The sequence below is a fragment of the Fukomys damarensis genome, unplaced genomic scaffold (genome assembly GCF_012274545.1).
Source record: "Fukomys damarensis isolate Sample0158 unplaced genomic scaffold, DMR_v1.0_HiC HiC_scaffold_18, whole genome shotgun sequence".
Classification (NCBI taxonomy): Eukaryota; Metazoa; Chordata; class Mammalia; order Rodentia; family Bathyergidae; genus Fukomys; species Fukomys damarensis.
The window spans coordinates 35891956-35919547 of record NW_022900930.1 but is presented as its reverse complement, the minus strand read 5'-3'; the positions used below and the strand labels follow the sequence as shown (position 1 = coordinate 35919547).

Genomic DNA, 27592 nt, shown 5'->3' with positions numbered 1-27592 from the left:
TGTGTCATCACTGTCTAAGATTGGTGACCTAGACAGTATTGTCCATAATTTTGTTTGTATGAAAACTGGAGGGCAGAGTATTTTAAAGACCAGCAATGGCCAAATTCACCTGTATGAAGAACCTACAAACACACAACGTGTTCCCTCTCCGAAAACACTCAGTTGTAGAAAAGTCAAATCATGTATACTTACTTAGAAGAGGCAAAATAATAGAACTAATGTGATTTTTATTACAGAATGTAAACAATATTAATATAGCTTCAAGGCTTGTTTGTAATTTTTAAACTTATATTCATTTGAATCAGGAATCTATGAATGTTAGTACGCTTCATTTATATCAACACTTGGTTGAATCCAAAATTCTTAAAGTCATCTGTGCTTGAATCAGTAAGAAATTTAGCATTAAATTTGCAACCAAAAATGATATGATCAAATATACCTCTCTCTTGAAAGACATATTGGAACATCCTTATTATTTCTTTGGTTCTCTCACACTCTGATCTCTAGCTCTATTTTGTTAAGTACTAATTGATTATTATTGTCTGAATATTAACTTTTGTCAGGAACTTTAATCATATTCTATTAATATTTGAGAGACAGAAGTAGAGTCATGGTGTCATAGGTAGGGCTTTTGTCAGAGGTGGCAGAATGATGATATTAAGGGTGTGTGATTACTAAATCAGTCCAGTGATTGGTTTGGCACCATTCTAATACCAGCAGCTTAGATCGAGTATAAGAGGCATAGAAAGAAGCTGCTAAGTCCCCTTGCTTGCTTATTTCGCTACCTTCTGTCAACCATGAACTGTTTCTTCTTTGCAATGACTTTCTGCTATGCTACCCTGCTTTGTAGCCAGCAAACTATGGACTGAAACATCTATAAACTATGAGCCAAATGAACCTTTCCCTTTTAACTTTGGGTGTCAGGTATTTTGTTTCAGCAATGAGCAAGAAGTAACTAAAGCAGAATTTGGTGCTGAGAGTGGAGTCATTGCTGTGACTATACCTGACCATGTATTTTAGGAGCCTTGGAACTGGCTTGTGGGAAGGAGAGGAGTTAGCAAATGTTTGGAAATGTACGAAAAAGTAGAGTTGGAATGACTTAGATTGCCCTTGGGAGATTCTGGTCAGAGCTCAGAAGGCTGATAGAAATGCTGCCAATAGGAAGCTTCTGCTGGGAATAAAAATTCCACTGGCTGTTGGACAGCAGACTATGTGGATTACGACTTGTTAGAAAGTTTGTCTGCATTTTGCTCATGTCTAGAGACTTTGCCTGAATCTGATATTAAGAGCAGTAAACTAATTAGTCTTGCAGAAGAAATTTAACAACCGTCTAATGTTGAAGCAGTTTCATGGCTACTGTTGGGGGCTTTTAGCCAGATTTATGTTGAGAATCAAGGGCAAAGACCTAATCTGAATGATTCAAAACACTGTGAGCTTGGCCATAAAGAAAGCTCTAGTAAAACTGCAGGCTGCAAAGATGGAACAAAGGAGAAACTGGTCACTGAAAAGACCAGAAAGGAAAATTCAAGTACTCCAGAATAAGACACATAAAATTGGCCTGAAGACAACACAAAAACCAGCAGGACTTCAGCTTTTGCTGTCTCAAAATTACAAAAGAGAAAGACTGCTTTGAGCACCAGCAGTCCATGTTCCAGAATGGCAGCAGCCTAGGGAAGTTGCTGTTCCTATGTGGTTCATAGGCATTCAGTCCCTACTGCCAAGACAGAAGGAAACCTGGCTACTGCTCCATCTTGGAGCAGACTTTGGTATCTTCCATTTATGGCTGTTTTAAGTCCACGCAGAATACAATAGTCGAGGGGTCTGGAAAGCTTCCACCCAGATTTCAGAAGAAGACCTAGGAGGCCAGGCACTGTGCCCCTGAGAAGGCAGCGTGTGAAGCTGTGAATGTGAAGCCAAAGATGGAGTGGAGACCCAAGAAGTTTGAAGAAACCAAGAACATGGATCATCTGTGGAAATCTGCAATGAGGGAGCAGAGCAGGCTGCAGAGCAAGCTGTGGGAGCTACAACTACCTGCAGTGCTGCAGGGAGAGAGCCCCTCAAGCCCTTTGCGATTCACAACTTGCCACAGATTGCCCGGAATCGTGGAAGTGGCATTGTAGGATTTAAGATTTGTCCTGAAGATTTTGGACTTGGTTTAGTCCCATTCCTTTGTACTGCCCTATGGGTACCTTTTGGATTGGTAATACTTTTTCTTGTGCCATTATATGTTGGGAATGTTTAACTTTCTTTTCATTTGTACAGGGACTCACAGCTAAGACTTTGACTGAAATCTGAGAGGAGATTTGGGACATAGACTTTCCAGCAATGCTGAAACTGTTAGGAATTCAACAACTCTTTGAAATGGACTAAATACCTTTTAAAAAAAGAGTATTAGTGAGTGTTGGGGAGCCACGGGTGGAATGTCATGGTATGTGTTAGGTATCTCCCGAAAGCTTCATGAGGTCATAGTTGGAGATTATTCAGAAGTGGCTCAATCTAGAGTGTGATTCTGTGATTTAAGGGTATGTAATTACTAAATCAGTTCAGTGGCAGGTTTGGCACCACTCTAATCCCACTAGATTAGACAGATTCTAAAAGGGGCAGAAAGAAGCTGCTAAGGGCTCTTGCTTGTTTGCTTCTTTGTTACTTTCTGGCAGTCATGAACTACTTCTTCCCTGCAATGCCTGTTTGTCATGCCACCCTGACTTGGAGGCAGCCAACTATTGACTGAAACTCCTACAAACTCTAAGCCAAATAAACCTTTTCCCCTTTAATTTTAGGTTTCAGGTATTTTGTCTCAGCAAAGAGAGAAAAGTAACTAAGACAACTACAATTTCTTAACTGAGAAATTGTCATGTTACAAAATCTGCATGTTATTTCGTCACAATCCACACGGGGCACCTATAGCCCATATTACTCTGGAGGCCTCCCAGTCATAAAAAATACACTTCTGTGCATTACCAGAGCCTAGTCTCCATGAAGAGCTCATTTTCCTACTACCTCAGGCAGATTCCTACTGCAGTAGAACTCTTAAAATGTTTTCTTGGCACAGTAGCTTTAGATTTTTGTAAATGGAAAATATTTAGGACATTAAGAAGAAAGTGGCTCAAAGAAAAGGAAAAGGGAGTAGAAAAAGACATGTCGTAAATAATATTGGGGAAGTGAGCCAACAGAAATGTGCTTTTCTATCCAACTCTGTGTGTCTTGTGCTCTATCTCTTGGTTGCACTATGCACTGAACAAATTTAGCTCTTGCTTTCTAGATTTGTTCTCTAATGTGTTTTGACCATAGTGTTAACAACTATTATGAATCATATTAAATATCTTTATTTGTTTTCCTCTCCTGTAGAACACATTCAAAGGGAATTTGGTAGGTAGTTTAAGGACCTCCCAAATATGTCCATTCTGTAAATCCTTGGAATTTACCAATTTCCTGTTATGTATACAAAAAGACTGCAGACGAAAATATTATCTGGGATTATGTGGGACTGCTAAATGTAATCAAATGAGCCCTTAAAAGAATAAAGCTTTTTTCAATAGGAGGCTGAGACAAAAGAAGAGCCAGGAAAGATTCGGACTTTGAAAACAAAAGCACCCTTACTGAATGAATATGGAGGAACGACTTCAGATACACCCTAGCAACAAGAATCTGCGGAAGGCTTTCAACTGGTGCTCAGCAAAAACAAGTCACATCTACCCTGAACTGATTTCTGCCCAAAACCAGACTTAATAGGAAATCAAATCTCTTCTAGAGCATCTAGAAAGAAACATAGCCATGCTGACACCTTGAATTTAACCCAGTGAGTCACAGAACTCTAAGATAGCAAATTTGAGTTGTTTTAAGACACTATTTCATGGTAATGTCACATAGAACTGCAGAAAACTAATACAAAAAGTAGTTGTTTTCTTTGTTCATTTTATCCATGCCAGTAGTGAAAGAGTACTTTGAAGACAATTCTTTTTGTTGTTGTTGTTGTTGTTTTGTTTTGTTTTTTTTTTTTTGGTTTTTGTCTTTGAGACAAAGTCTCACTGTGTGGTTGAGACTGCTGGAACTCACTATGTAGCCCAGGCTGGTCTCTAACTCACAGCGATCCTCCTGCCTCAGCCTTCCAAGTGCTGGGATTACAAGCTTGAAACACTACCCCCGGCTTGAAGAAAACTCTTGAGGTGAGAAGCAAATTGACATAAATTTAAAAAGCATTACATTTAGGACAAATGAACAGATGTATTATGTAGAAATATTTTCATGAAGTTCAGAGGAATCTATAGGTATAAAATTACGAAAAGCTCAGGGGCAATATATTCTGTGTTTCTGGCTTTAAAAGTTTGTCATTTGCTTTCTGGACTAAAACTCAAGAAATACTTATTCAAAGTACCTGTAAACTGACATGAGTTCAATAAAACTTTCTTCATTTTTTTTTTAAGGATCACAAGTATCAAAGATGTCTCAAATGAAAAATTTAAAGAATGCAATACATTTCCCTAGGGATATAGTGTGATGCTAATGTATTTATAAATAAACAATTGAATGCTATTTTTAAATGCTGATGAAACTTTGTTTCTGAGAGTTTGCCTTGGCATTGGCGTGATATTGTACAGTTTGTTTATTTGTATTCTGAATCCAGGCTTGGGTTAGCTTATCCTCATACATACATAATTCACATACATAATTTTTTATCTTTCATTTTGCAATATGGCTGAATAAAATTTTAATGCTAAATTCAGTTAGGTTGGTCTTCCAAACCTCTTCCAAATTGCCAAGCCAAGGAAGAATTCTGCCACTCTGTCCCTTAACTATCACCTAAGCTGCCATCCTTATCCTTCACAATTCTTCCTAGCAGTGCTTACTTAGAATCTATTAACAAGCCCCCCAACTAAGCAAATGTCCAAATGGAAACCTTAGACATATTCTCCAGTAGGATGCTGGTACATTATTTTTTTTAATACAAAAGATTTGCTACTCTTCACAGCAATGATCTGGAAGGAGAGAAAATAGCTTATATTTGTAAACCTTAAAATCCTTCTAGTCATCTTTCCTACTTAATTATACTTTATATTTAATTAGAGATGAAGACGTGGGATACACATCGTAGGCATACTATTGGTTTGCATTTCTGACACTGATTTCCAAAGTTTCCTGAAGAAACGACAGGATTTAACAGACAAGGAGGAAAAGAATTCAGAGGGAACGGAAGAGAAGTGAGCAGAGCTTAAGTAAAGCATTGTGTGGGAAAATCCAATGAATTTTGCAATGATGATGAGAACAAAGCCAGAATAAAATAAATGAAGACTGGGAGAGGACTTTGATGTCTATTTTTTTATGTCTATTTTTACAAAGCCACTTTTGATAAGCACAGTCGAGAAATGTCAAACAAAACTTTTTTGTAACAAATATATGATTTTATAGATAATTAGCATTAAAATTATTATGGGTGAAGACAGTTAATATATAAAAAGTCATGGGAAACTTTGCTACTACGACCAACACTTTTTAATACTTAAAGTGCATTGATCCTCCTGCTTTGCTTAATTGATTGTGCTTGGTTACAAAGTTCACGAGCACAGAGACCAACTCACTTAAAAAAATGTGCAGGGTTTTGTCACTGGTGATTGTTTTAATTCTTCAGATTGGTGCTGTAAGCCTTAGAAAAACTTATTAGTGGCTTCTATAAATGCAGCTTTGTTTTCACAATAATAAATTTCCTTTAATTTATAGTTGTGACAAACTTAATCTGCTGCAAGAGCCAGGTCATGGATTTGATTTAAATGATTATTTACCTTATTGCTGTGTTGCTGTGGTTGACATATATTTGTTATCTGAGTCAATTTTTTAGTCATTGATTTTTGTGATATTATTTTGAACCTTGATTAGTTTATATCTTTAATAACATGATGTAGTTTATTCCATGAATTTTCAGTGCCAACCTAAAGGAAATTAAGAGCCTTCTATATATTTTATTAGCTTAAATAAATATATTAATTTAAGAAGTAGATGCATAGACTGAGCATGGTGGCAAATGCCTATAATCTCAGCATTCTGGAGGCTGAGGCAAGAGGATTGCTGAGTTCAAAGGCAGCATGGACCATATAGTGAGACCCAGTCTCAAAACAAACACAAAAACCAAATAAGTAGATAAATAAATTTCAAAATTTGTCTGTAGCTGAATTATTTCATGGATTTTTTAATAACACAATTTATTTAAATATTAAATGAAAATACAGGAAATTTTCGTCACGTATGTGAAATTACCCTTCCTACTTAGTATAGCTGTAGGGCTGATGTAAATCACTTATGTTTATAAGTTGAGAGTAAAGTTATCATATTATGGTGATTTACTCTAAAACAGGAAATAGGTATTTTTATCATCTTTGGGTCTCTCAAACTGACAGTTTAGAGAAGGCCTGTGTCATGACCCTGAACTACTTCAGAGTGACTTCTGCTGGGGGCATATTTAAACAATTCATAGCTTTTTCAAATCCTTAAACTCACTTTCATGGGATGAGTAGATTAAAGACCCTTTCAATAAAAAGGAACTTATCAGTAGAAGAAAAATTCCCATGTTGGGATGGTGGATTAAAAGGTGATAAACTGAAATGAAAGTAGTTGCCCAGTTGTCTTACTGCTTGGTTAGAGGGGCAGGGTAGTAAGAGCTCTCTCTCTCTCTCTGGTGAGGAGATAGCTTTTCACTCCTAACAATCTCTTTGGAAACCTAAAATTTTTCTTTGAAGTATTTCAATGTGCTTTTTATTTGGATTGTTCTTGAGAGTTGACATTATTTTATAAATCAAAATAGTCAAGTATTGACAAGTTCATATAGTCTAACATAATGTGTGAGGGCAGAGGTGTTATGTGAATCGTCTATTCTGAAATTACATGTATTAATTTCTCCTTAATGTTCTATTTGTTTTTAATTTTGTTTTTGCTTGGTAAGATAATTGAGAGCCACAAGGGAAGTTATAGTCATTCCTGTTATTTACTTTGCTAGATCAAAAGTTAATCAATATTGAATAAAATCTTTCACATTTTCCTATTATGAAATTTATTTTTAAATTTAAAAATATTTTCTTAGTACATGTTTACAGTGTATCATAATTATATTCATCATGGGGACTTGGTACATAGGTATACCATGAAATTTATAGACCCAATGTTATTACAGTCTAAAACATTTCTATCTTGGATTCCTTTTTTACTACAGCTTATCCTGATCTTCTTTTAAAAATGCCTCTTTTTTACAAGTCCAATTACCTACATGAGCCCTCCATTGTATTTTAGTACTACACTATTATATGTACTTCTAAAATTATAATGAAAATTGAACTTTTCCAAGACTGTCCCATTTGAAGTAAAGGATACCTTCTTAGTATTATGTTTTTCATGCAGAATGCTAGATGCCTTAGGGTCATCCTTGATTCCTCCTTTTCCTTTCTCTTATCTTATCAGCAAATCTGTCTCTCACATTGCAAATTTATCCTTATGTTTTCACATCCTGTTTATCATCAAAGTCTAGGCCAGCAATATTCCCATTTGGATTTCTCTGTTAAATTCTAACAACTGTTGCAGCTCTTGCCAATTGGTAGTAGAGGATACACAAAACGTCTTAATTTCACCAAGTAGTCAGTTTTGGACCTAATTAATTCCTCTCTATCTTACTTATGCAATCATTTTATTGTTGTGTAGTAAAGACTTTGTTAAAATTAAAGAATGAATTTGAACTGGTATCTTGTATTTATTTATTTTTATTATTTATTTATTTATTTATTTATTGGTGTGGAGGATTGAACTTGGGATCTTTCACATGTGAGGCAGGAATTGGAACCACTGAGCTAAATCCCGGTACTGGTATCTTGTACTAGTCAGTACTTACAAGAGCTTGCATGGCTGGGGCAAGGCTCCTCAAGAGACTGCATATGCTCTGAATCAGATTTAAAGCAGGACACAGAAATTTACATGACTGGCTTACAATGGCCCACCCACAAAGTCAAACGCAGAAGAGTTCAAAAGATCTGTCTACATGCTAGAGATCCACAGGATCCAGCTGAAGGCTTGGAGCCCACGACAATATCCCATTGAGACCGCATCAGGAGGCTGAAGGATCCACAGTGGACATCTGAGGGCTCCACGACAGGCCATTGAAGTTTCAGCACTAGTAGCTAAAGAGCCTGTGCCAGCTGCCAAAAGGCCAGTTCTGCAAGCTGAAGACCCTATGGCTAGAGCCAGGAGAGGACACCCAAAGTGAAGGTGAAGACCAGAGCTCCTCTGAAGAGAACAGTACTGGGGAGGACCAGAGCTCCTCCAAAGGAAACAGCCAGAGCTTCTCCCAGCAAAACCAGCTGCAATAAAGCTCTTCCAAGGAAAATCAGCTGAAATCCCTCCCTCTCTTAGACAACAATCCTCCTTAAAGTAGGTCTTCCAGGCCCAGAACTATGCTCACTCAATTTAGCTAGGTGTTTCTTCTCAAACTGACCATTGATTTACCACCACACACCTCAAATAGTCAAAATAGTTTGAAAAACATAACTTATTGAGGAGGCAATAACCCCGATACACCAGAACCAGAAGCAGTGCCAAGTTCCTTACTTGTGTCATCAAGAAGTTGGACTAAGACACTTAAAAATCATCAACATTTGGAAAGCTTCATCTCAACCTTTCTTTTTTCTCTTTCTCTCTCTACTGCTACCATATTAACAGAAGAATTTTTATTACAGTGGTGCTACAAGTTGAATCGTCATAATTGTGCTCCTGATTTTTTGGGGGGGAGGCATTTTGATGGCTTGTCTCTGGCACCAAAACACACAGGTTAGAGACTATACATGAAACAAAGTAAGAATAAGAAATATATAGCCTTTATCAGAATCAATAAGTTAGGAGGTAGGTGGGGATTAATAAAAGAAACAAATTGTATTATGTACATGTATCCACACCTCAAGATGAATGTAAACTTCATGCACTGCAAATATTTACTAAAAATTCAACATATAGGCAAAGGACATAAATAGAAATCTGTCAAAGGCATACAAATGAAAAATAGGTATATAAAAAATATGCAAAGTCACCAACAGCATGAAATTATCAATTAAAATGCCATAATGGATTAAGACTTATCTGCTAAAATGCCAATTATCAACAAGTCAAGAAGATAAACACCAGTGATAATGTGGAGAAAGGGAACAATTGTATACCTTTGGTAGAAATGTAGGCTAATATAGCCGCTTTGCAAAACAGTATGCAGGCTGCTCAAAAATGTAAAAATACAATCACTACATGATCCAGTATTCTCCTCTCAGAGTATATATCTAATGGAAATTGAACTTTTATGTAGGAGAGTTATATATGTCTATGACTTACAATAGTCAGAATGTAGAAGGGGCCTGGGGGTTTTATTAATGGACTGGAAGATAAAGAAGAAGGATATTTACAAAAGTTAAACTGCATTCTTCTTCAAAAGTGAAGGGGATGTTTTCACTCATAACAACATGGATGGTTTCACTACCATTACGCTGAGCGCAGTAAGTCAGACTGAGAAACACAAACATTTCTTAATGTCACTTATATTTGGAAGATAAACAAATTGAACTCATTGAAAGTGTGGGTAAAATGGTGATTTCCCAAAGTTTGGCGGTTTGGGCAAGGGAGGTGAAAAGACAAATTAGACTGAATTTTGCAAGTAAGGAAGGAAGGAAGAAGAGAGAGGGAGGGAGAAAAAGAGGGAGGGAAGAAGAGAAAGAAATAATGAAGGAGAGCGGCACATTGTAGAGGTAAATATTTAACAATGGGCTCTGTAAAGGTAAAACAATGTTGATTTGAAGCATTTGAGAATTTATGGGATGTAAATATTCCCACAAATGCCAATGTTAAACTACTAGTAAGAAGTACCAGCAAACACAAAATTGAGAATGGACATGTGCCCCTGGCTCTTGAGCTGATGCTTAATACATCACTGGGTGATAACGCTTTAGCAGTGGTAATGCCAACAGCCTTTAGCAACGGTATCTAATTGTTTTAACTGTAAAACATTTATTTGTAGTGAGTTTTATATTAAGATATTTGTCTTATAATCACTTCAAAGAGAAATGCATATGACCAAGTAGAACATCATTTCACTAAAACAAATGCACACATAATGTACATACACTGAACGATGGCATATCATGTGTCCATGATACACTTCAAAGAAAGGGCATACACGCACAAATAATTTGACAAATATGCCCCAGGTTATGCTTTAGTGGCTAAATAGTTAGCTTAACTAAATAACCTTGTACCTCAGAAAAGAGTCACAATTGAGGAACTTGTCTTTTCTCTGTCAAAATGACTTATGACTTCAGTAACTGAGAAAAATCAGGATAAACTACAGTGTTAGTATCTTTCTCAATATGGAATGGGAAAATTAAATTAGCCAGTGTATCTCCCATTATCACCAAGATTATCATATAAACTGAAATTTAATGACTATATATGGATCATGAAATATAATAATCACATTGCTAAATGTTATTACTGACTTCAAAATTTAAGTGGGTCAATTCTCAGCTTGTGAGAGCAGTCAGACATCATCTCCAGTTGAGAAAATAAAGGTATCATTATAGAATCTACAGAACAACTACTAGTGCAGAAATTGCAGTTCATTAAGGAGAAATGCACAACCCATACCCTCCCTATGTCCCAATTCCTTTTCTTGGTTTGCACACACACACACACACACACACACACACACACACACACACACACACAGTCACTAAAATAGATGCAATCAGGTCCCTATATCATAGAAATCACTTTTAATATTTTGGTGGGATGCGTAGCATTTTTGAACACATTAGTTGCATTCGGATAAAACTAATCAAGCTTTTAGGACATAAGTAAAACAAATAGGTTACTCAGTCTGTTATGATCTTTTCCAAGATGATTTTTAGACTTATTTCCTATAGTATAATCTGGAATTATGCCTTATTCACGTGATTTATAGAGTTGCTTTTCACCCAGAAATGATTATGATTAATTTGTAGAACATGTGCCAGAAAAATGTCTAACTTCACATTTGTTAAATAATTGTAAAAATATTCAGGATGAGCTGTGCACAGTGAATACTTCCTGTTTGAAAACCAAATTGGCAAAATAGGACACTGGCCAGCCACTGTGTAGAACTAAGTAGTCAAAGCAGGGACATATAGAGCTCCCCCAATGCTCGTGATTATTAGGAATCACAACCATATGCTAATAAGTTAATTTAAAAATTTTGCCAAGCAAATTTAGTAACTCAATTGTAGTGTTATGTTCTACAGCAAAATGATATAACTTGAATAGTAAGAAAAAATAGATAAATTCCTTCAATGTGAGTGGGAAATATTTTTTCATCATAGTTTCCATAGAATATAACGAATATAAATAATAATTTTTGTGACAAAAAAATTTTAATATTTGCATGAAAAGATAAATGCTATATAAACATATATTTTCAAATAATATCACTGATGAATGTCAAGTAATCCCAATATATAGATACTAAAATTAGAGAAGGAAAAGACCAATAAATTCTTGGAGAAAAAAACAAGAGGCAATATATTCAATTTAAAGAAAAAAAAGCGCATCCTTGAACCTAAAAATGATTATACTTTGAGTACAATAAAATAAACATACATTTTAATACTATTTCTTAACCTGTCAGAGTTCACATTTTTCTTTAGATTCATGTGGGGTTCTGCTCAATGACCCCCAGAAAATTCTCAGCCACTAGATACCAGCAACCTCCTGCTTAAGGTTATCTTTTATTCTACCTATGAATCCAGATACTGGAAGGAGACAAGCTTACCACAATTCCTCATCAAATTTTTGGAGTTTCAGACCATCATAATTCCATTTATACCACTAAATTTTGGGTAATTTGTTAGGAATCCATAGTAATTAGATATTGTATTTTTAAAATATATCAAAAGAGAATATCTCAAGGTAAAACTGTTAATATATTTATGTAGAGATTTAATACATATGTTTCTGAATTAAGCTAAAACAATATTCCCACATATTAGCCATGTTCTTATGGAGCATAAATTATATGATATTGTAAAGAATACATCATTAGAACCTGATGTTGTAGAATAATACTGTATCATGAAGTGGAATCCAATTTATAATGGTTCAACTGATGATTTCACAAGTTTAAAATGCTACTAATCCCTACACATTGAATAGAAACTGTATCTTAAATTTTGAGTTTTTACTTGTTTTTTGGATCAGTGATATGCTATAATACTTTTTCGTGTGCCTGCTAGCAGCAACTTGCAGCTTCTAGATAGTGATATGAACCTGAACAACATACACTTTACATTGAATACTTGTTAGGTCATGCATATTTGGCAGGTTAAAGGCAATGAAGTATATACATCATGTAAAGGTACAAGGTCCCAATGATGAATGCAACTTCACTGCATACCTAGAAAGTACCAATAAACTGAATGAAAAAATTAATATGTTCAAATTTCGAATTGTTTATTGCAATGCAACCCCACTGTGAACTGAGGACGAGCTACACTGCAACACAAAGCTGGAAGAAATTTGATACAAAATACCAACACCAAAGTTAAAGGAGGAAAATTTAATTTTGGCTCACAGTTTGTAGAGGTTTCAGTCCATAGTCAGCTCGTTCTAAGGCAAGATGGTGTGGTAGAGGGGCATCACAGAGGATAAGCAGTGCATGGAAAAGAAGGGCAGGCAAAAAGCAGCAACGCAGGGAAGAAGCCAAGCAGCTTCTTCCTATCCCTTTCTATTTCGTCCAGGCTGCCCACCTTTCGGGTGCTCTACCCACAGCCAGGGTTGGGCAGCCTTAATCCCAGCATTACACCCTTAATCTCAGCACCATATCCTTAATCACAGCACCTAACCCAGCCACCTATGGCCAGCTTCACACCTACGACCACAGGAGTCTTTGGGGTGACATCTACAAGCCATAACAATTACCAGGTATGTTACTCAGTTTTCTATCACTGTAACAAAATTCCTGGCACAGGCTGGTCACGAGCCTTGAAGTTTTTGTCCAACACAGAACAGCCTCTTTGCTTTCTCTGTCTATCAAGGGCAGAGCATCAGGACAGGAACACATGGTGGAGGAATGTACATCATAAACCGGGAATCAGAGGGAAGAAGAGAGACAGAGATCTCATAATCTCATTGAAGAGCAAGCCCCTCAGTAGCCTAAGAACCAGTCACTAGGCTCCACCTCTCAAAGGTTCAATTAGTTTCCAGTAACACCACTCAGGGAATTAAGCATTTAATACATAGACTTTTAGGGGAACACACCCATATCCAAACCACAGCATCATGCTTTGAGGTTCCTTACTTACAAAATAGTAGAATAACAATAGATACAAACCTAAGTAACTTTTTTTTCTAAAAATAATCTCTTATTTCATAGAATTAATTTTGAAATGAAAGTACATTATCCTGTTTGATGTTAAGATTTTTAGAAATAGATGATAACAGCAAAAGGGTCATGAATGAGTATAAAATTATATATGGCTTTCATCTTCCTTATTTTTTTATTTTCATATTTTTTATGGACTTTAAAACACTGCACTTATTTTGCAAAGATTGACCCTTGTTTTGTTATTTATTTTTTTTGTTTGTTTTCTGTGTTTTTGAAGTTTCTCTGTTTTTGTATTAGTAGAGTTGGCCCTCGTCTTACAAACTCAATTTGCGCCTGAGGGCTAGTTTTTTTTTTTTCAGCTTTAATTGAATTTATTGGTACATTTTAGGGATACAGTACAGTTATATTCATTGTTGGGATCTTGTACCTCTACATGACAAGTCTACTCAAGCTGTTTTATTGGTACATTTTAGGGATACAGTACAGTTATATTCATTGTTGGGATCTTGTACCTCTACATGACAAGTCTTAACTCAAGCTGGTTAAATGAAGGCTTGGGCTCCTCTACACAGCCTTCAAAGTCTCGCTTCTATGTACAGGCAGATCTGTGTCTTTAGAGAGACACTGGCCCAGGATTTCTCGACTAAACCCACAAGGAAGGGCTTTTGTAATGTTCCTTCCAGAACTTTTAAAGGGTTAAATCTGTATCTGAGTCATCTCGAAGTACAAACAGGCTGCATTTGAGTTATAACTCAAGACTTTGTTTGTAAGTTAAAACTAAAATTCTGGTCATAATCTAAATTGTTCAGGTATAAGTCTGGTCAGAACTGGAGGGTAAACTGTACATATTTGGAGCAGTCATCTTAGAGAGTAGATACATGTATTTAACACATTTTTATTCTTTTTATTTCCCTTCCTGTGCCTACTATTCTCTTTTCCTCTCTATACCCTCTTTCTCTACTTTCAATATTATTATTTTAGTCTATATTTGCAACATCTAATGATTATATCCATCGTGCATTGTTGATGCATGTGCACCACACATCCTGAGTCCCTCATGTCCCCTTCCTCTCCCTTCTCCCCCAACCCTCCAGGCCATTTGCAGTATTTAGTTGATTGGATATTCAGATATTTTTTAAATGAAATGGCCACATTGAAGGTAAAATTCCATAAACAAATATAAAGACCATCATAAATGACTTTCATCTTTCTCTTTCAGGATATGTGAAAGCAAACTGTAAGAATTTCAAGGCACTAGTGAGGTAATTATTTCAGTAATTTGAATTGGAGAACAGTAACAAATATTTGATAGAAATAAGTTTTCAAATGAATTTAGCAAAACATTTCATCATCAATTGTGTCACTGTTTAGGATAGGAAAGGGTAGCCAACACCCTTTGATTAAGGGTAGAAAGGCATAAATATAAGCAAGCTATCCAACTTTGCATGTGGTAAACACTAGCTTTAATATTGCATTGAATTTCTTATTAGAATTATAGAATTCTGTATAATTAAAATGAATGTAGAATTTACATTGCTTACTTTAAAATAAAATATAAGTAGATTATAATATATATATATATATATACATATATGTTTTATTTTAGTATCAATCATCAAAGAACACAAATAAACTGAGACCTATATTTTGAAGGTCTCACACACAAATATCTGTCTGACCTCTTTGCTGATGGGAGACCTGGGCCACAAGTGTCTTATCACTCAGATTAGCCTGGGCTTTTTCACATGACCCCGTCAGTAACTTTCTAATCCGTCAAACTGGCAAATCTCAATATGCATGCACCCTACAAATCTCTGTGCACATTTTACTTGTACTGTGCCATTAGCCAAATTGAGTTATTTAGCCAAAGTAGATCCATCATTACCTCTTTCTGGGAAGGAAAAATTTAGTCATTTTTATAATCTAATGCAATACAGGCTTTGGCCACATATTCTTAGACTATTCCCATAAGCAAAATAACTTAACACAGGACACCAGATTTAATAATATGGTATCATAGTTATCATATGGTGGCATTTGAGGATTGTATTGATACAGACACCCACAGGTAAGTAACTGTCCCTACTTTCCAAGCACGGTGAGACAAGCACAGGACCATCTAATAGGGATTCCTGGAAAAATGGAAAAATGGAGTCACAGAGTCATGGGTTATAGGAACTCTGAAATCTTCCTGGGCAAAAGTTGATAGGACCCTCTGCATCAATAACATGAAACATTCTAGGATTGTGGCCCAAACATAATCCTTGAAGTTGGGTTGTCATTTCATTAGTCATTTTGTTTCCCTCAGGTTACTGTTCAATGTGCTGTGTTATTCTGCTGCCTGTGATTTGTACTGTGTTTCAATGTTCACGGTGGCTCATGGTTCCATCTTCTACATCCTGTCATTCTGTCTTCTGTAATATTCCTCATCTTTCCTAAGACACAGACCATGTTGCTAACTGAAAAATTAAAGATGACAGTAAACTCTTTGCCGTTCCTTTCGCCAAGAGGTGGGACCTATTTACTTTCTTCTAGAATTTGTGCTGGTCCTTAGAACTGGATTATGTTAAAGAGTATAAGAGAAGAAATGTTGCTTAAACATTAGGCCAAGGTGTTAAGACATATATAGCTTCCGAATTTCCCTATTTGGAATAACCTTCCTTTGGAAACTGGCAGCCATAGAAGAAGTCCAGTCCTTCTGAGACAATCTGTAAGCTGAAAGTTCAAGCTTCAGAGATGACGGTAAAAGCCACATGCAGGAGCAGCAAGGTGCCAGAACTGTGAAGGAAACTTCACAACTGTCTGATGAATGCAGTCAAGGGAATGATCTTATTTCACAAAGTGGACAACAGAAGAATCGTCTGACAAAGCCATGTTCTAATTCTTGACTCACAAAATTAGAAGTATATTAACCTAAATAAGTTTGGGTAATTCATTTTACAGAAATAGGTAGCCAAAAATAAAAATGCTGGGTGATAATGCTCAGCTTGTCTCCTGCTTAAAGAAAGTTGGAGGCCCATACACATCTTTTCTTTTTATAATTTGCATCCTAGAGGCCAAGATTGTGATAAATTCATTAGTACATTTCTCTTAAAAGCTTAATTAATTTTCTAGGAATTAGATACCTCTACACTTCATGGCCTCAAAACTACATATGTGATCTTTTGAAAACTGACCTCTCTGCAATGACTGTATAAATCTTTCTCAGAATTATGCACATAAAATTCCAAGAGGCACTTTTGTCTAGTTTAAAGGGTCTGTTTGGTGCCACTTTAAATATAGTAAAACTTTTAATGAGATCTTTAAATCATATCCATGGATTTGTTTTTTACCTTTAGCACTATGTTCAGTTTTACTTGGGAAGATTGTTACCAACTAAATAATCTGGAGCTACTAAGTAGGTTCATTTATCAAACTTGCTGCTTCTCTATTCCCTCTACATTCTGCTTAAAAATGGAATAATTCATTCTTTAGCTCATAATTTGCAGTACCTTATCATAGAGAGCAAAAGCAGATCAATCGACATAGTATGTATTCGACTTCAAAATTATCTTCCTGAAGTGGCCAAGGTATTTGGCATTTTCTGTCTTCCCATTTACTTTAGGTGGCAGAAGTGATGGTTTTGCACCTACCAACACAGGTAACTGCCTTTGCAAAGGGCTGAAATATTGATTTTTGTCAGTCTACATGAATGGTCAGCTTAGCTTTACACCAGCCATCTTCCCCGCCTCATCCAACCTTCTCATCCCCAAATCAATGACACCTGTTTTGTGCTTTGCTATGACAGGAACTGAATTTTAAGTACCAATTTCTGTATCAGTCATGGAGGCAGAGCCACTATGAGTTTTAAAGCAAATGCTGTTGTTAAGGAATCAACCTTACATAATCGTAACAGAAGCTGAGGAAGTGAAGGTCTAGACTAGGTATTAGAGAGAGAGCCACTACTTAAATTACCTCTGAAATATTCACACAGGTGCACAAAGCCTAGTAATGCAATACATTAAATGTGTAAATTCACAAATTTGAGGCCACATATACATATATATGTAACATATATATACATATATATGTAATGTTTCTTCCCTTTGTAAGCTGAGCCAGTCCCTTTTAGTGTAAAGATATACAGACGTGTATACAGAAGGGATTATTCCAACAGAATTTCACTTCTGTGGAAATTCTCAGTATGTGATCCTAGGAATCAAAAATAAGTAAGAAAGAATATAGAATATACATACCTTAAATTCAACACAAATTTCAATGTTTTTAATTATTAGGAATTTCTATTATTGTTCTCTTTCTATAATACATAGACTTAATCTTGTAATGAAAACACCTATAAGTGAATACCTTATTAGCATTTTTGTTCTAATTTTACTTTCTAATATTATAGAATCTTCCTAAAATGAGTCTTCATTCATTTAATCTCAGAGTTGCCTTTAAAGGTTGGGACATGACTACTACATTCTAAGATCAGACTTTGTGGAAAGCCTGTGAACTTCATTATTAAACTCTATGTTGACAAAACCTCCATTTTCCATCTAATAATTGAAAATATGTTCCCTGTCTTTCTTGGCAAAACTGTTTGAAATACTGAAAAATTCCTTAATGGACTCCATAATACTTACAATTTTCCTATTTCAAAACAACTGTTTTATAGGATTTATAAAGTTGTTACATTTTTTTACCTCCTCCTTTGCATTTATTTTAGGCCTATTCTTGAATAATTGCTTGGATGAATAAGATCAGATTCTAAATGAAAACCAATCACATGTTTATTTTCCAACCTAATATTTTCACACTTATCCTAGGATACATACAATTCATGAAGTGATGAAGTAATTTTTACTAATTCATTATTCATGAGTAAATTGACAACCCTGAAAAACTGAGCTAATTTGGTGTTCTAATTTCTCTCTTGCCACAATTTCCTTTTGTCCACCTAGTTGCTTTTGACAGAAATATGATAATTTAGGTGATGAAAACAACTAAGTTTTAGACATCCTGAAGAATTTGGACATGACCCAAGTTTAAGAAGGAAGTGTTTAGGTATGAGGTCAGCATTAGCTCCCTTAAAAAATAGATACCAAACTGAACACTGATTGCATATTGTGAATATGTTTATGTGGGAAATTATGACTCACTCAATCAAGTTTAATCCAGAGAAAACCAGAAAGTTGCATGCCATGTATGTTGGGAACATAGAGACACTGTGGAACCAGAATTAGTTCTTAAGATAATTATATTCATCAACAGCCTCAACAGGACATAAGAGTCAAAACATAATGCATTATTAAACATCTGCAGCAAACCTAAATGAAATATTAGTTGGAGTTGATTCATATTGTCCTTTGAAGCCTGGGTTTTGGTATTTTTGATGTAATTTGACCTCATAGATAATAGCTGTTACTTAGTGTGATTACCATTTTTGGAATCCTTGATTAAAACAGCCAACCAAACACACAGCAGTAATTACATTAACATTTACCACATTTTGATTATAATGGATTGTAATTCACCAAAATGTCCTCAAGTATATTTATAGGCACATTTATACATATGACTCAAGGTTTAACTCTATGTGTATGTGTGTGTGTGTGTGTGTGTGTGTGTGTACTTCACAAGACAAACATTCAAATAAAAAGAGATAATTATTTATTGGACTTCTGGAATACAGGCCAAACAGTTAATACTTTTGCATTTTGCAGAAATGCACTTTAGGAAAAAATAACCCAGAGCAATAGCCAGAAAATTTTATTCTACTTTTAAGGTAAATAGATGTTAAGTCTAAAGTCAGCACATCCGTTTGAGGTTTCCAAAAAGGATAAAGGTCAAAATAATTAAATCACAATTCTTAAAATAGGCATATATATTTTTGCTGTTGATTTAAATCAAGTAAATTATGAATGCAACCAGATTGGTTACCTGTTGTAAAGCTCCACATACTAAAACCAGAATTTTAGCTCTAGTGTGAATCTAAGATGGTTTTTTTAAACAGGTTGTTCTTTTCACAATGCTATTTAAATATTCACCATTATATTTTGGACATTTGGTATTTTTAGAGAGCAACAGTCATGTAAATTCTAAAGCCTTATGAGAGGGCATAGCCATTACAATTTGAAAGTTTCTGGTAACCTGGCTCCTCCTGTATCATTTTGCCATGCACAGGAACAAAGAATATTAGAGAAAATCAATATAGCTTCTTACATACTAACCCATGCAACTGCCATTTTATGTTTAGATTATCCTAAATCTATGAATCCTTATCTCATTTCATTTTTACCCATGATACTTTTTTCTTAATACAGAGTCCATCAAAAACATGTATACACATTTCAGGAAAAGAAATACTTGTGTAAATATTTTAACACTAAATTTATTGAAACATCACAAAGTTTAAGCAAGTTACTTTTGGCCTCTATAATTACCAGAGGTGCTCAAAGCTGTGGCCATGAGCTTCCAGACATTTATTTGTATGGCAACCTTGGTCATTGAGATTGCTGCATATGCATTTTCAATTTCTTCTCTAAAGAATGGCAGTGTGAATTTTCTGAGGCATGAAACATCCTCTACGGTCTCCTATATGAGAGTAATACCATACTATGTGTTGAAAAAACATCGTACTATTTTTCTTTTCCTGAAGCATATGTACATTTTGGGGAGATTTTGTAGTTATTAAATTAATAGAGTAATGATATGAGTTCTCAGACAGAGAATCCATACATTCAGAAGTATCAGGCTCTACAGGATTGGATTGAAAAACATTTAGGATAAAATGCAAACTTTATTCTTAGACATGGAAAGCTTGCAGTGTTTAGTTGAGTGTAGATAAGCAATTTATATTACATGGTTCTCACCCATCTCTCCACTCAAATAGCCTCTTCTCACTGGAGGGTTTTTTTTATCATTATCTATACCTACATATTACTTTATTCATTTTAACAATTAAAACTATCTGAAATAACATGATATTTTGATTACTTCTTGTTGGAATATAGGCTTTAGGAAAAAGAGATATTTTGTCTGTGGGTCTATTCTCAGGAATTTGAACAGTATTTGGATAACCTTGGTCAAACACTCTATAGACAAGGGTAGAGAACAAAGAGTTGTCTCCATTTATATGCAGTAAGAGACATAGTCTCCTATTCCCCAAAAGACAGAATACAACAAACAAACACAAAAAGCTTTTCTGCTTCTTCCAGATGAATAGAAATTATACTGGTTTCTCACCTTGATATCTTTTAATGCAAATGCATCTTTATATGTGCTAGTAAAGTGCTGGGCATCTCTGGCTTGTAAAGCTTAGAGGTGTCTCCAAAGCCTGCTACTATATTGTTTGAAATGTAAATACCCAGGGAAAGAACACTGCAGGCTTCCTGGCCTTTGAGGCCATACTATAATCATCTGACTTTCTCTGAGAAGTAAGAGATGTTTTATTATCCTGTGGGGTCAGAACAATAAATTAGGCAAATGTCCATTGTTCTGATTTTAATGGTATGTGAAGAATAAAATGCTTCAAAGAGAAGTAAAATTAAGCATATCCTACCTTTGTATTCTGAACATTTACCGGTGTCAGAAGGGGAGGGCTTTTTAGAGCACCCCTGAGAAACCAAGGCTAAGCAAGGTGTCAGGTGTTCTGCATGGTCACACAGGCCCCCAGTTGGTATTTAACGTTTTTTTTTTTAAATTTTAGTTCACTCCTTCTTATTTACTTGTGAGGCAACTTGTGCCTTTGGTCTCTGCCACAGATGAATCATTCTATATGTGTATCTTTCCTGTAAAATGTTTGCCTTTAAGAATTCAGGCTACCAGGGCAGCTCTACAAACCTAGCTCTCTGATGGGTTACTATTTTTACTATGCCAAGAATTTTCCCTGGGTATATTGAGAGCTACACATTTTATAACTTTGCATTTCCTGGATAGATACAGAATACCTAGTATTTATTCTTTTGCTCAATGTTATTCTATTAGTCCATTTTTTTTCTGTCACTACTTTGAAATACTTGAATCTGGGTAACTTGTGTAATAAAGCCATAGGACTAGGGATGCTTGCAACTTTGGAGGCTGAAAGTTCAAACAACACGAAACCAGCTCTGGTGAGGGCTTTCTGGCTGTATCACATAGTGTGAGAAAAGTTTTATGGTAGCAAATTTGAGGTCAGCATGGGCTACATCGTGAGTTTAAGGCCAGCCTGAACTACATAGTGAGACCCTCTCACAAAACAAAACAAAGGAAACAAAAACAAAACAAAACAAAGCAAAGCACAAATAAATATATAAAACATAATATTCAGATTACTTTTGGACTTTAACTGTTTCTTCATTGGTATGAACATAATATAGAAATTATATGTATATTTATGAAAAAGATTCTATTTTATGTTATCTGGTAATCCTTCCCAAGTGGGATATAAATTTGATTTAGGCAGAGGAACCTTTACAGAAAACACACACATGTACATGTATGTGCATACACCCCCACACACACATTGTATGTACATTCTCCAGTTCTTAGCATATTATTTAGATCACGGATTTTTCCAAAATGCTCTACAGATAGCTGAAATAAAGATTTTGAAATGTCAGTGCATTAATTTTCAACAGCAAAAAGCAGATATAAATTGATTATCTTTTCCTTTTTAATGGATTTGCTATGCAACTAAACTATTGGTTTATACTTACCTTTTGACAGTTTTCTTATTATCAGGCAAAGGATAAATTACTAATATTTGAATTTAGTAATAAACCATAAGTTTTTATACCTTCATATTCAATACTATAATAAACATAAAGAAAAATAAATAATTTCCTTTGGGATAGAGGTTGGCTAAAAATACACAGAATGCACTAAAATTATAATATATTATATTTAATAAGAGAAAAATTCTGTTAATCTAAAAAAGAGAGAAAGCAGGCTCTAAACTGACATCCGTTTAGGTTTTTTCATATTATCAAGAGCAAGTTCTCTTTCATAGAATTCATCTGACAAATGATAAATGCAATGTAATCAGTCAATTTGACATTTAGAAGGAAAAAATTGATTTCTCAAAGTCTTTTTTTTTAGGTCCTTGGAATTGAAATAATTTTCACAACCATATCTATCTCTGGATTGACCATAGTTTGCTCTTAACTTATAATGCAGGAAACAATATCGTATACGTTCTAAGAAGTCAAAAGAAGAACATGATATGAAAACCAAGAAAAATAAACTATGATTACACATATACTGTTAAAACTTCACTCCATATTCTAATAGGATAAGAAAAAAATTCTCCTATTTTCTAAATGTTAGTGTAATGATAAGATTGTGATGTGGTCTACATAAAAAGCAAACAGTAACCAAAGATGACCAGATATGTGGAGTATATGGATATCACTTTTCAAGGGGCTTCAGAATATGATCATATTATGTTATAGTTTGTTATGTTGGTGTGGTAATCCTATACTATTGCATGTGGTGCCGAATTCACTCTCTCTTTCATCATTTTTTGAAAGGCTTCAATATTATAATTAATGTATGAGACACATGGAGAGGTATACCCTCTACTGAGACAGTCCACTGAGAAGCATACATGACTGGATTTGAAATAATTAGGAAAACAGTGATGCAGAAAAAAATCACCACAAAATGTAGCAGACAACTGAATTTTGGGTACTCAAATAAAGACGGGGGCCACTATTTAGAACACTATTGTTGAAACAGAAAGATTGAAAACTAATATGTGAAACAGAAATGACTAAAGAATAATTTACATTTCTATTGACTAGTGTGTCTGCCAAAGCTCGGCAGTTCAGTGAATAAGAAGAAAATCTGTTCCATAAAAGTATCCGGAGTTATATAATTTCATTTACCAAATGGAAAGTGGAATAGAAGTAACCAGCAAAAGATTTATTGTATCAGGAAGTGAGGTTGCCTTTGGAAAGAGCATCAGTGAATGAAACATGTTTTGTGTTTCATCATAAAACAATTACTCTGCTCAAGTCACTGTTCTAAGAGATGGAATAGCAGTGAACAAGAGAAAGATCCCTGTTTTCCTGGAGCTCACATTTGCAAGCAGGGATAATAGATATTAAACCAGCAAATACATAATGAGACAAAGTCAGGGTATTGCTGATCCAGCAGAGAAATGATGAGAATTTAGATATGAGATTGGACATCAGAAATGCCTTTAAAGTAAAACTGACATTTATAACAAATTGGATTTGTTACCTAGAACGCAAACAAACACATACTGTACAGTAGGTTTAAATTTGTTTTTTATAGAGAGATGAACAAATATAGACTCTTTTTGGAGACGTGGTCTTGCTGCAGGCTAATCTTGAACTGACTATATAGCCCAGCCTGATATCAAACTCGCTCTCCTCCTATCTCAGCCTCCCAAATGATGGGACTGCAGGCATGTGCCATCATGTCTATGAATATATAAAGAGACATAATTATATAAACATTTGAGAGCTTAATTTTGTTTTATTTATACAGTTATTATTTAATCTATGTCATCCTGTCCCACTCTGTGGATAAATAAAATGTGTCCTAACTTGTGTGCCTCTCTGCATCTCCTTCAGTGTTCAGATCATTGCTTTATTTGTTGTCCAAAACCATTCAATATACTCTTCAAATAAAAAAGCCTGATCTTTTGATTCATAGTGAAGACAGATTGGAGAATGTTATTTTGTGCATGAAGCGATGTGAAAAATATGAAGTATCTCATTTTAAATATTCATAGCATGCTCAAACTCAAAATTAGACAACATTAATTCCTTGCTGATTTTCAAGCAATGAAACAGTATTTCTATTAGCAAAGATCCACTCTGGGAATATATAATAATCAGAGCAGTACCAGTGTACCAATTCATATCTTTCCCTTCTCTTCCTCTTTTTCTTCATATTATCTCCCTCTGCTTCTTCTTTCTTTCACTCAATCTTCTCTGTATCTCTTTGCCTCTCTGTGTTTATCTGTACGTGTGTGTGTGTGTGTGTGTGTGTGTGTGTGTTTCTATCTCCTTGCATTCTATTTTTCTCTTCTTTATTACCCTTTTTCTCTCTTTATTCCTTAAATCATGTTCATTATTTTGGGTCTCCTACACTGTGATTTATTTTTCCACTTTTTCCCAGCTCCAATTCCTCACATACTCTACCTCTGTCTACATCCTTCCTGTGGTGTATCCTCTTCCTACATAACCAATATCTTTAATCTATATTTAACAATATAAAGATATCCAAGTTTCACTAATTAAAATCTCCCATGTACGTGTCCTGGTTTATATATAAACGTGTACACTTACCTGGTCATAGAGTTACGCTCAGTGTGACTCATGTTCCAGAAAGATCTCTTGCTCTGATCATAATCTTGTACTGCAGAAAGTGAAGACTTTGATCTTTATTGCGTAGAGACTTGACAGTATTTTCTCTTAGTGGCATACACAATGTTACTTGACATTCATCCTTTTTTTCCAGCTCAGTCTGATGCAGTGACCAGCATCCCACTTTGCTCTATGTCCAACCAGATAGCTCCATGCCTCTCATTACAATGTCCCACTTATGCCTTACTAGAACTTCTCTCTGGCTACTGCCACAACTCAGGGACTTCTCAGAGCCCATAGTATTGTTTATTTCATTGAATAAGGATAATTTTAGCCAATAGACAGATAGTGTCCCTGGCCAGTTTGTCTTTGCTGACTCACTGTGCAGTTTGTCATGGGCAGTAAATTTGGCTGGGACGCTTGTACTGATCCAGCCTTTCCAAAACCCACTTGCAAGGCCAAGTGACAGAATGGCAAAAAAGGAGGACTGTAAATATCCATTGGCAAAACATCTGACTAATGAATATGCAAGATGGAAAGACGGAGGTGGCCAAATTCTCTTCGACCTTTAGCAACTGTTCAGAGGTCTTACGTTTCTATATGGTCTCTTTTGAAAGGTCACATGCGTGATCAGAAATCAGCAGCAATGGGGATCAAACTGTATAACTGATATTGTGAAATAGGAAGTAAAGGTGTAAAGGAGTAGGAGAAGTGTGAGAGGTAGGGGAAAGGAAAAAAGAGAAAAGAAAAAATATGAAAAAAGGAACATGGAAACAAAGTCTTTGTAAATATGGTACCATGGAGGGCATGAAGGGAGGGCAGGGGTATGGGGGAAAATCAGAACCAAGATACATTATGTAAAGGTACAAGATCCCAATGATGAATACAATTGTATTGTTTACCCTAAATGTACCAATAAACTTAATGGAAAAGAAAAAGAAAAAGAAATCAGCTATGCTTTCTGATGAACCTCTGGCTTTCTGGGTCCTTTGGCTTCCTCCTTTTCTTCACTCTGTCATTTTTCTTCAGTCTTTTCTTGGTTTGCATTTCTCATACAATATTTGCTTCAGACTTTGTTTTTCAGAGAAATTATACTTAGAAAACCATCCTGAAGTTCCAGTTTCTAATATCTCTGGTTTCCATAAGACCAAGTCATGTCACCTAGAGTCCATCATATACATTATTTTTCACTGCTTATGAACATTTGCTGGTCGAAGGAAGACTTGTAAACTCACCTAGGCACTTAGAGAATGATGAACTAAAAATTCATAATAAATGAGCAGAATTAAATAAATACGTAAGTGGAAATAAGAGAGAGAGAAAGAGAGAGAGAGGAAAGAGAGATAAATTGTTTGAGTTTCTGTTCCTAAAACAGCTTCTTAGCTCTACTCTTTACTAAGTTGGCTATTGTAAGTTTCCTACAATAAAACTCAATTAGCTTGGGCTACTTACTTAGCTGTCAGGCACTTGTAAATACATGTCCTGATCCAAGTTTTAACCAGATTCATATTATCTGATTCATTATGTATCTTTCATTTCAAGTAGCCTTTTAAGGACTATTTTATGCCATGTGCCGTCACATGACTATTAAAACTGACTACTTGCTGGGCGTGGTGGTGCACACCTGTAATCCCAGCACTCAGGAGGCTGAGGTAGGAGGATCACTATAAATTCGAGACCTACCTGGGCTAAATAGTGGGTTCCTGGTCAGTTGCAACTACATAGTGAGACCCTGTCTCAAAAAACAAAAAACAAACAAAAAAAGACTACTTTAGCGGCACTTTCTGCCATGTGAATGTTTTTTCTCACTTTGGTGTCCTGGATATTATTTATCTTTTCTCTCTTCTAAGCCTCAGATAAAATTTTGGAAAATGAAAACAGAAATGTAATACATTTTGGGATGTGTGGGTATCAACAATGATTAATTTTAGTTGTATTATATAGTGTTTCCACAAGCACAGAACTCCACTTGCCTGGAGGTTCCATTTGACCCAGCCATCCCTCTGCTGGGTCTCCTTCCAAGACAACTAAAAGAATCATATCACAGAGAAGTATGTGCACCCATGTTTATAGAGGCACAGTTTGTAATAGCTAAATCTTGGAAACAGCCTATTTGCCCATGTTGGAAAATTTACTCCTAAGTGAAATAAATAAGTCACACATGTGTAAATACCGAATATTTTCCCTGGTGTAAAAAATCTGCAACAATGCATAAGATTCTAATAAGATTACTGACATTTAGAAATGGGAAGAAAGGAGCTAAAGGTGTAGGGAAGGTGGGATGGGTAGGGGAAGAGTAAAAAGGGAAAAGAAAAAAATGTGAGAGAATGAAAAGATGAAAATAAAGTGTTTGTAGATGGGGAGGGGAGGAGGGGGTGAAGGGAGGGCAGAGGTAAGGAGAAAAAATGAGAATCAAGACTTGTCATGCAGAGGTGCAAGATCCCAGCAATGAAGGTAACTGTACTGTATCCTAAAATGTACCAATAAACTCAATTAAAGCCTGAAAAAAAAATGAAAGGAAAGGAAAATATACTTGAAAAGCAAACAAGATGGGAATTTGATTTGTGAAATTATTTTCTACTCCTTAGTTGGGATTAGGCTATTTTTTTTAGCAACCCTGAATCTCAGTTTGAGCCTCAGAATAACATGAAAATTAAATGAGCTAAGTTACTATATATAATAATGACTGAAATATAATATACACAGAGAGCTAGTTATGGATTACATATCTGCAGCTATAAGTAGCAGATACAAAGTGATGAATTGTGCATTTTCTTACTAGATTATAAAGTTATAAGAGTTGTCTCAGTATGAATTTTTATGTCTCCTCACAAAAAATAAATGATGAAGATGATGAATAAATTAATTTTGAAGCATCCTACATTACATAAATTGATGCATAACATGTACTAAATTATTGCCTTGAGCC

At 35.3% G+C, this 27592-nt stretch overlaps 1 long non-coding RNA gene across 1 annotated transcript in view; it reads right to left on the bottom strand.

Annotated features, from left to right (window-relative positions):
* The window catches only part of LOC117286761, a 69781-nt gene extending 44877 nt beyond the window's left edge, over positions 1-24904 (bottom strand). The window contains exon 1 of the long non-coding RNA XR_004517883.1: positions 24646-24904. This is a non-coding gene — a long non-coding RNA (uncharacterized LOC117286761). The remainder of the gene's footprint in view (positions 1-24645) is intronic.
* Positions 24905-27592: the final 2688 nt, after the last annotated feature.